The sequence below is a fragment of the Moschus berezovskii genome, chromosome 26 (genome assembly GCF_049115385.1).
Source record: "Moschus berezovskii isolate FMDL1 chromosome 26, NW_MosBer_1.0, whole genome shotgun sequence".
Classification (NCBI taxonomy): domain Eukaryota; kingdom Metazoa; phylum Chordata; class Mammalia; order Artiodactyla; family Moschidae; genus Moschus; species Moschus berezovskii.
The window spans coordinates 11,887,939-11,899,793 of record NC_142485.1 but is presented as its reverse complement, the minus strand read 5'-3'; positions in this window follow the sequence as shown (position 1 = coordinate 11,899,793).

The following is an 11,855-nucleotide window of genomic DNA, read 5'->3' as shown; positions in this document are numbered from 1 at the left end:
GGATTCTTTACTCCTGAGCCACCAGGAAAGCCCTTCGTTTGGTAGCTCTAAGCTATCATTTAGAAGAGACTTAGGTAGATAACTTACTTTTTACATCTGAAATGAGTCCCAGTATATAGTATGGTATTAGAAAAATTGCTGTTTCATAATAAGATATCCAAGTGATAATGTGTTTTTTTCCCCTCTTGACTGCCAGGCCTATTAATAAGAAAACAAATCTTTCAGCCATTTTCTCTCCTTATTAAAAAAAAAAAAAAAAAACGTATGATGAGAAGAATTAGAGTAAAAATAGGGACTGGGTCTTAGGTTGGTATGAGTGATTTTATGAGATAATATGGTGCCAATTTTATTCAAGGATTTTTATTTTTGGCCTAATCTAGAAATGTTAAAGAAAGGCTTTTTTTGAAAATTTAGAAGTTGAACATGAAACAAATATTAAAAGGGGGAGAACCTTAAAGGTCATAAATCAGTGAGAAAATGACTGATAAACAGGCAAGAACACTATTTTTTAACTGAGTGCCCACGATACCAGTTTCCCTGAAGTCTTGATTTATTTATATACACATACATATGTGTGTATGCTTTTTAGCAGTTATTTTTAAAATTTTTTTAGATAATTTTAGACTTCCTGAAGAGTTGTAAAAACAGCAGTTTCTGTATACTCTTCACTCATGATCCCTTTATATTAACATCTTACGTAACTATACAACATTTGTCAAGTTAAGAATTAGCCTTGATACAATACTATTAACTAAAGTGGAGAGTTTTGGAAAGTAGGGATTTTCTCAGTCTTTTCACTAATGCCGTTTCTGTGTTTCAGGATCCAATCCAGAATCCTGCCTGGAATTTAGTTGTCATGCCATCATAGTGTCTGATCTGTGACAGTGTATTCATGACCCCTGAGGCGGTAATGTATTTCTGGTGTTGCTAACCTTAGCCACTACCTGAGGTGGTGTCTAGGAATCGCTACTGTGAACTTACTGTGTTTTCCTTTGTAGTGGCTGAATGTTTGCTGGAGACAGCGTGAGCTTTGCACATGTCCCATTTCTGCTTAAACTGAGGCCACTCACTTCTGAATCCGTTGGCAGATCTTGCTTGTGTCGATGACTACTGGGGGGTTCCAGTGTGCCTTTGTTTCTCGAAGTCCTTCTACATTTATTCATTGGAATCCTTCTTAAGGGAGGGCTGTTGCTTCTGGATTTATAGTTTTAATTATAATAAGATATTCAGGAAAAGTACAGACTTCGGACTTAAAGATGTAAACTATGTTAAAATGATTCTCAGTGCCAGTGTCAAGGAAAGGAAAACTAAATTGGCAACCTCTTCCAGAAAATACAGTGAACTTAAGGAAGATTGGTGTTCATTGTTGTGTGTGTGGATTTGATTCAGTTCTTGACTTAGTATTCACTCCAGACTGAATTCAAAATGTGTTTGATATTTCAAATCTGGACTTTTTAAAAAAGTGTCTAAGTTTAATATTACTCTGGGGATAATTTTTGTGAAAATCTTGAATGAAGTTACCCAGATCTGGCATGTTAAACACAACTATCTCTTTTTTATAATAACCACTATTGTTCCAAATACAAATGCCAGTATAAACATTTACACAAGTAAGTCCTGACGAAGTATCAGTGGCGTGGGCTAGTCTCTACATTCTTGGTAGGGAATTCTTCCAAATACTTTGAGAAATAGGGCTTTTTAAAACTGATTTTTTAGCTGGTTAATGTAAACCATTAGAGGTAGGAAGATTTTTAAGTTGAAGAATATAGATTAAATTGGCATTAAAGTTTTTTGGGGGATGAATACTTTGATGACTGGAGTTTTTCATCTTTTTTTGTTTTTAAAAGAGTTGTGAGTTTAAAGACTCAAATACTTCTATAGAAGCTAGCAATTTAAAGTTTATGAAAAGAAGCTCTGTCACACTCTCATTTTTCCTTCTATGAAAGTTATCACTTTCAATTGAGTTTTTTTTTTTAATTCTCTCCATTTTTATTTAACTTTTTAAAAAAAAATTGGCTGCACTGTGCAGCCTGAGGGATATTAGTTCCCTGAGCAGGGATGACTGTGGCCCCCAGCGGTGGAAAGTGTGGTCCTAACCACTGGACTACTAGGGAAGTCCCGGTATTTTTAATAACACAGTTGTATTTCTCCCTCTTCATTTGTCGATTTTAGGCTGTTTCTACTTATCTTCTACCGTAGAAGATGCTGGTCAGGTCTCTCTGCCTCTGCGGTAGACACATTGCAGCCCTCCTCCCTCCAGCTTCTCCACCCACTCATATGGTATCTCTGTTGTTCATTGTTATACTATGTAATGCTGACCAGAGCTTATTTGTGTAGTAAACTGGTTACTTTTCCTGAACAACTCTTAGAATTGTGAATGAACGAATTTCCCTGGAATGAATCCTTTGTCTTACTTGGTTTGCTGATGTACTTATGACTAATTTGACCTCAAACCCTCCCATCATTTGTGTAAATCTTCTCTTAAGATGCTCAGATATATTTGGTCAATTTCAGCCTCCTGAAGAAGCTGTGCTCTGGGGGCCCTCTGACGGGAGAATGGCTGTGTTCCTGTGCACACTGACATTGTGGTAGCTTCTGTTCATCTTGGGGATTCTAACCACCTCTCTGTTGGAATCTTTTTTCCTGCAATCTATGTCTTTCTCTTTCTTAGTGTGTTCCCTCATTTTGGTCGAGCCTGTTCTCTGTAGCTTTCTGAAAAAAGGTGTGTAAGAAATAATTTTTTTAATATCTTGCATATTTTAAAATGTGTTTTCATGATCCTCTGTTTAAAACTTGGTTTTTCTTTTTGGTAGCTTGTAGTCTATTTTTGTCCTCTCTGTTCTGAAATTTCCTAACAGTGTAACATTGGTATGGGTCTGTTTTTGTTCATTTTCCTGGGCATAATTCATTCTGGAGACACCTGCCCTGGACTTCCCTGGTGGCTCAGACGGTAAAGTGTCTGTCTATCAATGCGGGAGACCTGGGTTCGCTCCCTGGGTCAGGAAGATTCCCTGGAGAAGGAAATGGCAACCCACTCCAGTACTCTTGCCTAGAAAATCCCATGGATGGTGGAACCTGGTGCAGGCTACTGTCCATGGGGTCTCAAAGAGTCTGACACGACTGAACAATTTCACTATGTGAGTCCTATAACATTTTCTCGGGTTTTTTGTTTCTCTTCCCCTCTGCCACCCTCATTTCTGTTACCTCTTACCGTTTCTGTTATGGATTTCTTAGCCTGGTTCTTTGACTTTTCACCTCAATTTTCTGCCTTTTTGCTGTCTTTGTGGGAGATTTACTCACCTTTATCTTCCAACTCACCACTGATTTTTACATTTCCATCTACCATATTTTGATATTTGTTTCATCTTGAATAATGAATTTCCTACAAATTGCTTTTCCCTTTCTTTTTAGATTGCCATCTTTTTCACGTTAGAGTTTTTTTTCAGATGTCTGTTAGTTCTTGGTTATGTGTTTATAGTGGAGACCATTGTTCTACTGGAGACTCAAAATTGCTTCTAGAAAATGCATCATGACTATTCTGTTTAATTATTTTTTCATACTCTTTCTTGGAAAGAATATCTGTTTAAATGGAAATTGAGAAGGGAGGACTATCTGGATAATTTTTACTTCTCTGTGAAGAGAGGAGGGTTTTACACTCTGTGTGGCTCTTCTCATCATGAGTGGCGGACAGTTAGCACACAGTACAAAATGTGAGCAGAGGAGACGCCAGCTACTGGGAAGGAAGGATTTAGGGGTTTCTGAGATCAGAGCACATTTGGTCTAGCTAACTTTTAAATGTTCTTTTATTTTACAGTAAACACCTTACCCTGGGAGAATGCCAAGGGTAGTGTTGCCAGATAAAATATAAGACTCTCAGTTACATTTGAATTTCAGATGAACAGCAACTGATCTTTTAGTTATCAGTATGTTCCACATATTGCATGGGACATGATGATACTAAAAATAATTGTTTTTCTGAAATCCAGAATAACTAGGGATACAGTCTCATCCCTAGTATGGGTGGGGGATTGGTTCCAGTACAAAGACCATGGATGCTCAAGTCTCTTATATAAAAATGGTGTAGTATTTGCATAAAACCTAGGTTTATCTGCCCATATACTTCAGATCACCTCTAGATTAGTTATAATATTTAATACAGTGTAAATGCTATGTAAATAGTTGTAAATACAATGTAAATGCTGTGTAAATAGTTGCTGGATGTGTGGCAAATTCAAGTGTTTGCTTTTTGGAACTTGACTGAATTTTTTTTCTTTCTTTGCAAATATTGTCAACCCATGGTTGGCTGAATCTGTGAATGTGGAACTCATGGATAGGAGTGCCAACTGTATTGTATTCTTTCTTTCTTTCTTTTTTGGCCATGCTGAGCAGCTTTTAGAAATCTTAGTCCCCACCAGGGATTGAAGCCCAGTCCTCAGCAATGCAAGTGTGGAGTCCTAACCACTGCCAGGGGAATGCCCTGTATTGTATCTTTTTTAATTAAAGTTTTTGTTCTGAGGTAATTTGTTAATTCACAGATGGTTTTCTGAAATAATGCAGAGCTTTCCTGTGCCCCTTACCCAGTTTCTTCCAATGGTAACATCTCACGAAACTTCACTGCCACGTCACCACCAGGATGTGGACATTGAATTGGAACAAGATGCAGAACAGTCCCGTCGCCACCGCCGTTCCTCCTGTTGACCTTTCACAGCCACACCTGCTTCTCCTTTCCCTCCACACTAAATCCGTGGCAATCACAAATCTGTTCTCCATTTCTGAATTTTGTCATGTTGAGAATGTTATAGAAATAGAATTGTATCGTATGTGATCATTAGAGATTGGGTTTTTTGCCCACTCAGCAAAATTCTCTTGACATTCATCCAGGTTGTTTCCTGTATCTGTAGTTCTTTTTTATTGATAATTAGTAGTTTGTGATATGGATGTACCTTTGTTCAGCCTTCACCTGTGGAAGGATATCTGGGTGGTTTCAGTTTGGGGCTATTATGAATAAAGCTGCTGTGTACATTCATGCACAGGTTTTGTGTGGACATGGTTTTCATTTCTTCGAGATAAATGCCCAGGAGTGCAGTTCTGGGTCATGCGATATGTGCATGTTTAATTTTTTAGGAGACTACCAGACTTTCCTAAAAGTGAGGTTGTACCATTTGCATTCCCACCATCAGCGTGGGAGTTTCTCTGTATGCTTGCCACCTTTTGGTGGTGTCACTTTTTTTATTTTGACCATTCTGATCAGTGTGCAGTGATATCTCATTGTTCTTTAACCTGCATTTCCTTAATGGTTAACGATGTTGAACCTCTTCTCTTGCTTATTTGCTAGTCGTATATCCTTTTCTGTAAAAATGTCCCTGTGTGTCTTTTGCCCATTTTCTAACTTTATTTTAATAAATTTCTTATTTTAGAATAGATTTATAGAGGAATTATGATATACAGAGATCCAACATACACTACTCCCATTATTAACGTTAAATTAGTGTTGTATATTGGTCACAGCTAACGGATCAGTACTGATACATTCTTATTGAGTAAAGCCTATACTTTATCCAGATTTCCTTTGTTTTTACCTAACACCGTTTTCCTCTTCCCTGATCCCACCTCGGGTACTGTATTACACTGAGTCATCATATCTCCTTAGGAGCCTCTTGGCCATGACAGTTTCTCAGAATTTCCTTGTTTTGGCGTCACTGTGAGGCTTGTGGAATCTCAGTTCCTTGACCAGGGACTGAATCCGGGTTTGGGTTCATAGCCCAAAGTCCTGACCACCAGCCTACCGGAGAACTCCCGTGACTTTCCTTGTTTTTGATGACCTATATAGTCTTGAGGCGTGCAGGTCGGATGTTTCATAGAATACCCCTCGACTGGGATTTATTTCGTCTGATGTTATTCTCCTGATCACACTGGGGCTTGTGTTTTGGGGAGGAGGACCACAGAGGTAAGTGCCCTTTCTCATCAGACATCAAATGGCTATACTATCGATATAGCTTATCCTGTTGATGTTAACTGCCATCACCTGGCTCAGGCAGAGCCTGTCAGGTTTCCCCACTACAGTCTTTATGCCCCGCCTCGCCCCCTTCCAAACTGTATTTTTTGGAAGAAAGTCCCTGTATGCAGTTCTACATTTGGGGGTGGAGAATTATCCTCCAACTCATTCGGAGTATTTATTGGTTAATTCTTAGAATCTCCCTGCAAGGTATATTTATTCATTCTCTCCCATGTATGTATTTATATCTGAATGGACCCATATTTATTTATTTTATATTTTGTGTTATGATCTAGTGCTGCCTTATTTACTTTTGGCCATTGGGAGCTCTTTCAGTTGTGTCCTTTTGACATATATACCCCCACCATTGTGTGGGGCTTTTTTTTTGGAGCCCTCCTTTCTAGCACTACCTGGGTCTCCAGGCTCATCTTGTATATTCCTGTTTAGTCCTAGAAGGAATTATTCCTCCTGCTCCCTGTTCCTGAAGAATGGCACAGAAACCAAATTTGGGTTCCACTGATTGTCTTTTCACTGTTGGCTTTTGAGACTTGTGTTTTCCAGACACTGGTCTTTTGTCAGATTGGTGGTTTGCACATGTTTTATCCCAGGCTGTGGCTTGTCTTTTCATCCTGCTAACAGTTTTTCACAGAGCAAAAGTTTTTAATTTTGATGAGATCCTATTTATCAGTTTTTCCTTTTAAGGACTTCTGGTATCAAGTCTCTGAGAAGTCATTATTCTTCCTGAGTATTTTCTCTGATTGTTTCCTGGAAGTGTTTTATTTTACTTTTGCACTTGCTTCATTTGCATATGCTCACTCTGCCAACCCTGCTGTTGCTAAGTCCCTTCAGTCGTGTCTGACTCTGTGCGATCCCATAGATGGCAGCCCACTAGGCTCCCCCGTCCCTGGGATTCTCCAGGCAAGAACACTGGAGTGGGTTGCCATTTCCTTCTCCAATGCAGAAAAGTGAAAGTGAAGTCGCTCAGTCGTGTCCAACTCTTGGCAGCCCCATAGACTGCAGCCTACCAGGCTCCTCCGTCCATGGGAGGCAAGAGTACTGGAGGGGGTTGCCATTTCCTTCTCCGCTGACAACCCTAGCCAAGAGGAAACTTTGGTCTTATGGAAACCTCCAGGGGCCTGAGGAGAGATGCCTTGCTGCACAGTTTCAATCGAAGTTATCAGCTCAAAACAGTGTTCACTGAAATAAGAGACAACACAAGGAAAAGTACAAGTCACTTTCCTCAAAGTGAAAACACTAAAAGCTAAGATTACTTAAGTTGGGGGCAAAAGTATTCATTTGTGGCTGTAAAGTAATAAAATGCATTCTTAGGAATAGTTTATGAACTTACCTCCAACTTTGGGCTGGAAAAGAACATCACTGATGTTTTTGTGGTTCCTCTTGTTCTAACTTTTATAAAACAAAGTCAGTACATGGTACTTGCCTCACAGCAGTAGCCTGTATGTTCTTGATTAAAATGTAGAGTCATGACCCCTCTGATTAACTATCTCGGGTATGGATCTGAAATGTAAAGAATCTACTTAGCACACTTCTGATCATCAGAGTTTGAGAATCACTGTCACAGCCCAAGGCCCCAGCCTTATTATCTTAGAGTCAGTGCATCAGACATATCTGTGGAGTCATCTCAACTTTTGATGCCTAGGTGTCCACCAGGAATTGAGAACCTTTCCAAACACAGCCAGTCCTCAGGACACTTAATGCCTTGACAGGCACTCCACAATACCTTTTTAATATTGAAATATCACTTATTCTGGAAAGAAGTGGGAAACTTGCAATTTATACTTCTTAAGGCAGTGTTTCTCAGAGTGTGGATCTCATGCTATCTGCTTCCAAATCACCTAGAGGGCTTGCTTAAAATGCAGATTCCTGAATCCCACTGAAGACCTACTGGATGAGAACTTTTGGAGGTATGCCTGGACGTTTGATTACTCACTCTTTCGTAAGTACTGGTGTATCTGGTCTCTCTTACAGCACTGGATAAGATGTATTCGTTTACCTGCTTGTCTCCTGTTGAGACTGTGAACTCCTTCAGAGTAGTTATTGTTATTCCAAGTCCCAGATTAGGCAAATTTGGTTGTATAGTTCTCAAAGGGTGGTCTGTGGAGGCTGGGAGTCTTAGAGATGCTTTTAAGGGTCACAGGATGAAAATTGTTTTCCTAATAGTACCAGGACATGATTTGCCTTTTTTGCTGTGTTGCTGCCATTTGCACTGTTGATGGAAAATCAGTGGTGGGTAAAATTGCTGGTGCCTTTCCAGGAATTAAGGCAGTGGAAACAAATTTTGCTATTGGTCATTGTATTGTCCACTGTCGTGCATTTGTTAAAAAAAAAAAAAAAACAGTTTCACTTAAAAATATACTTCATGAAGAGTAAGTTATTAATTTTATTAACTCTTAACCCTTGAGTTCACACCTTTATGACAATCTATGTGACAAAATGGTTAGGATGCGTGAAACAGTTCTGCGGGCTGAACTACGCTGGTGAAAAAGGGTTTCCAGTCCCAATTTCACTGTGTATGTGGAGGCCTCCCCACACCAACAAGCGATTCTTGAACCCCAGCAGGGTGTCCCAAGAATTCAAGTCACTTCTGACACTGTCTACTGGGTACAGAATCACATTCCACAGGTAAAGGCTTCAGTCCCACAGGACCACCCTCCACTCCAGGTGCCAGTCACACACCCAGGTCCTTACCTGTGCTTCTGACCAACTGGCTGTAAATCAGAGGTTCCCATGACCTGCTCCTCAGCTTCAATTAATTTGCCAGGACAGCTCACAAATCCCAGGAAAGCCCATTTATTTACTAGATTTCCAGTTTATACGTAGGGTATCACGATAACGTGATCACTGACCTAAAGCCAGACATCTTGGAATGTGAAGTCAAATGGGCCTTAAAAAGCATCACTACGAACAAAGCTCGTGGAGGTGATAGAATTCCAGTTGAGCTATTTCAACTCTTGAAAGATGATGCTGTGAAAGTGCTGCACTCAATATGCCAGCAAATTTGGAAAACTCAACAGTGGCCACAGGACTGGAAAAGGTTGGTCTTCATTCCAATCCCAAAGAAAGGCAATGCCAAAGAATGCTCAAACGACCACACAATTGCACTCATCTCAGTTCAGTTCAGTTCAGTCACTCAGTCGTGTCCAACTCTCCGTGACCCCATGAATCACAGCACGCCAGGCCTCCCTGTCCATCACCAACTCCCGGAGTCCACTCAAACTCATGTCCACAGAGTCGGTGATGCCATCAGCCATCTCATTCTCTGTCGTCCCCTTCTCCTCCCGCCCCCAACCTTTCCCAGCATCAGAGTCTTTTCCAGTGAGTCAACTCGTCGCATGAGGTGGCCAAAGTATTGCAGTTTCAGCTTTAGCATCCGTCCTTCCAATGAACACCCAGGATTGATCTCCTTTAGAATGGACTGGTTGGATCTCCTTGCAGTCCAAGGGACTCTCAAGAGTCTTCTCCAGCACCACAGGTCAAAAGCATCAATTCTTCGGTGCTCAGCTTTCTTCACAGTCCAACTCTCACATCCGTACATGACCACAGGAAAAACCATAGCCTTGACTAGATGGACCTTGGTTGGCAAAGTAATGTCTCTGCTTTTTAATATACTACCAAGGTTGGTCATAACTTTCCTTCCAAGGAGTAAGTGTCTTTTAATTTCATGGCTGCAATCAGCATCTGCTGTGATTTTGGAGCCCCAAAAAATAAAGTCTGACACTGTTTCCACTGTTTTTCCATCTATTTCCCATGAAGTGATGGGACCAGATGCCATGATCTTTGTTTTCTGAATGTTGAGCTTCAAGCCAGGCTTCAGCAATATGTGAACCGTGAACTCCCAGATGTTCAAGCAGGTTTTAGAAAAGGCAGAGGCACCAGAGATCAAATTGCCAACATCTGCTGGATCATGGAGAAAGCAAGAGAGTTGCAGCAAAACATCTATTTCTGCTTCATTGACTATGCCAAAACCTTTGACTGTGTGGATCACAATAAATTGTGGAACATTCTGAAAGAAATGGGAATACCAGACCACCTGACCTGCCTCTTGAGAAACCTGTATGCATGTCAGGAAGCAACAGTCAGAACTGTACATGGAACAACAGACTGGTTCCAAATAGGAAAAGGAGTACGTCAAGGTTGTATATTGTCACCCTGCTTATTTAACTTCTATGCAGAGTACATCATGAGGAACGCTGAGCTGGAAGAAGCACGAGCTGGAATCAAGATTGCTGGGAGAAATATCAATAACCTCAGATATGCAGATGACACCACCTTTCTGGCAGAAAGTGAAGAGGAACTCAAAAGCCTCTTGATGAAAGTGAAAAAGGAGAGTGAAAAGGTTGGCTTGAAGCTCAACATTCAGAAAACAAAGATCATGGCATCTGGTCCCATCACTTCATGGGAAATAGATGGGTAACAGTGGAAACAGTGTCAGACTTTATTTTTTTGGGCTCCAAAATCACTGCAGATGCTGATTGCAGCCATGAAATTAAAAGACGCTTACTCCTTGGAAGGAAAGTTATGACCAACCTAGATAGTATATTAAAAAGCAGAGACATTACTTTGCCAACCAAGGTCCGTCTAGTCAAGGCTATGGTTTTTCCCGTGGTCATGTATGGATGTGAGAGTTGGACTGTGAAGAAAGCTGTTTGCCGAAGAATTGATGCTTTTGAACTGTGGTGTTGGAGAAGACTCTTGAGAGTCCCTTGGACTGCAAGGAGATCCAACCAGTCCATTCTAAAGGAGATCAATCCTGGGTGTTCATTGGAAGGACTGATGCTAAAGCTGAAACTGCAATACTTTGGCCACCTCTTGCGACGAGCTGACTCACTGGAAAAGAGTCTGACGCTGGGAAGGATCGGGGGCAGGAGGAGAAGGGGACGACAGAGAATAAGATGGCTGGATGGAATCACCGACTTGATGGACATGAGTTTGAGTGAACTCGGATTTGGTGATGGACAGGGAGGCCTGGCGTGCTGTGATTCATGGGGTCGCAAAGAGTCAGTCGCAAAGAGTTGGACAAGACTGAGCGACTGAACTGAACTGAAACTGAACTGATGATATACAGGGCATGACCTGGTGGAAGGGGGCGGGGCTTCCATGCCCTCTCCAGGTGCATGGCTCCCCCTAATCTTCACAGGTGTTCTCCAACCTGGAAACTCTTTGAACCCTGGCCTCTGGAATTTTAGTGAGGCTGCATTGCAAAGGCATGACTAAGTCATTGGCCATTGGCAACTAATTCGACCTTCAACCACTCTGCCCTACCCCAGAGGCTGGGCGTTGGGACTAAAAGTTCCCACCCTCTAATCACATGGTTGATTCTCCGGGGAAGCAGCTCCCCTCTTTCTGTCCCAGAGTCACTTTCCCTGAGGTGTTTTTAGGACCTGAGGACGAGAGTTCAAATATTATCCCACTGCTCAGGAAAGTCCAATGGTTTGGAGAGCTGTGAGCTAGGAATTGTGAATTGAATATACATACTCATCTGAATGGGGCTTCCCTGATAGGTCAGTTGGTAAAGAATCTGCCTGTGATGCAGGAGACCCCGGTTCGATTCCTGGGTCGGGAAGATCCCCTGGAGAAGGGATAGGCTACCCACTCCAGTATTGGGCTTCCCTTGTGGCTCAGCTGGTAAAGAATCCACCTGCAATGGGAGACCTGGGTTCGATCCCTGGGTTGGGAAGATCCCTTGGAGAAGGGAAAGGCTGCCCACTCCAGTATTGTGGCCTGGAGAATTCCATGGACTGTATAGTCCAAAGAGTCGGACACAACTGAGCGACTTCTCACTTTCATTCATCTAAATGACCAAATACATGTTTTTCCTGTAAGTCACAATACTGCAGCT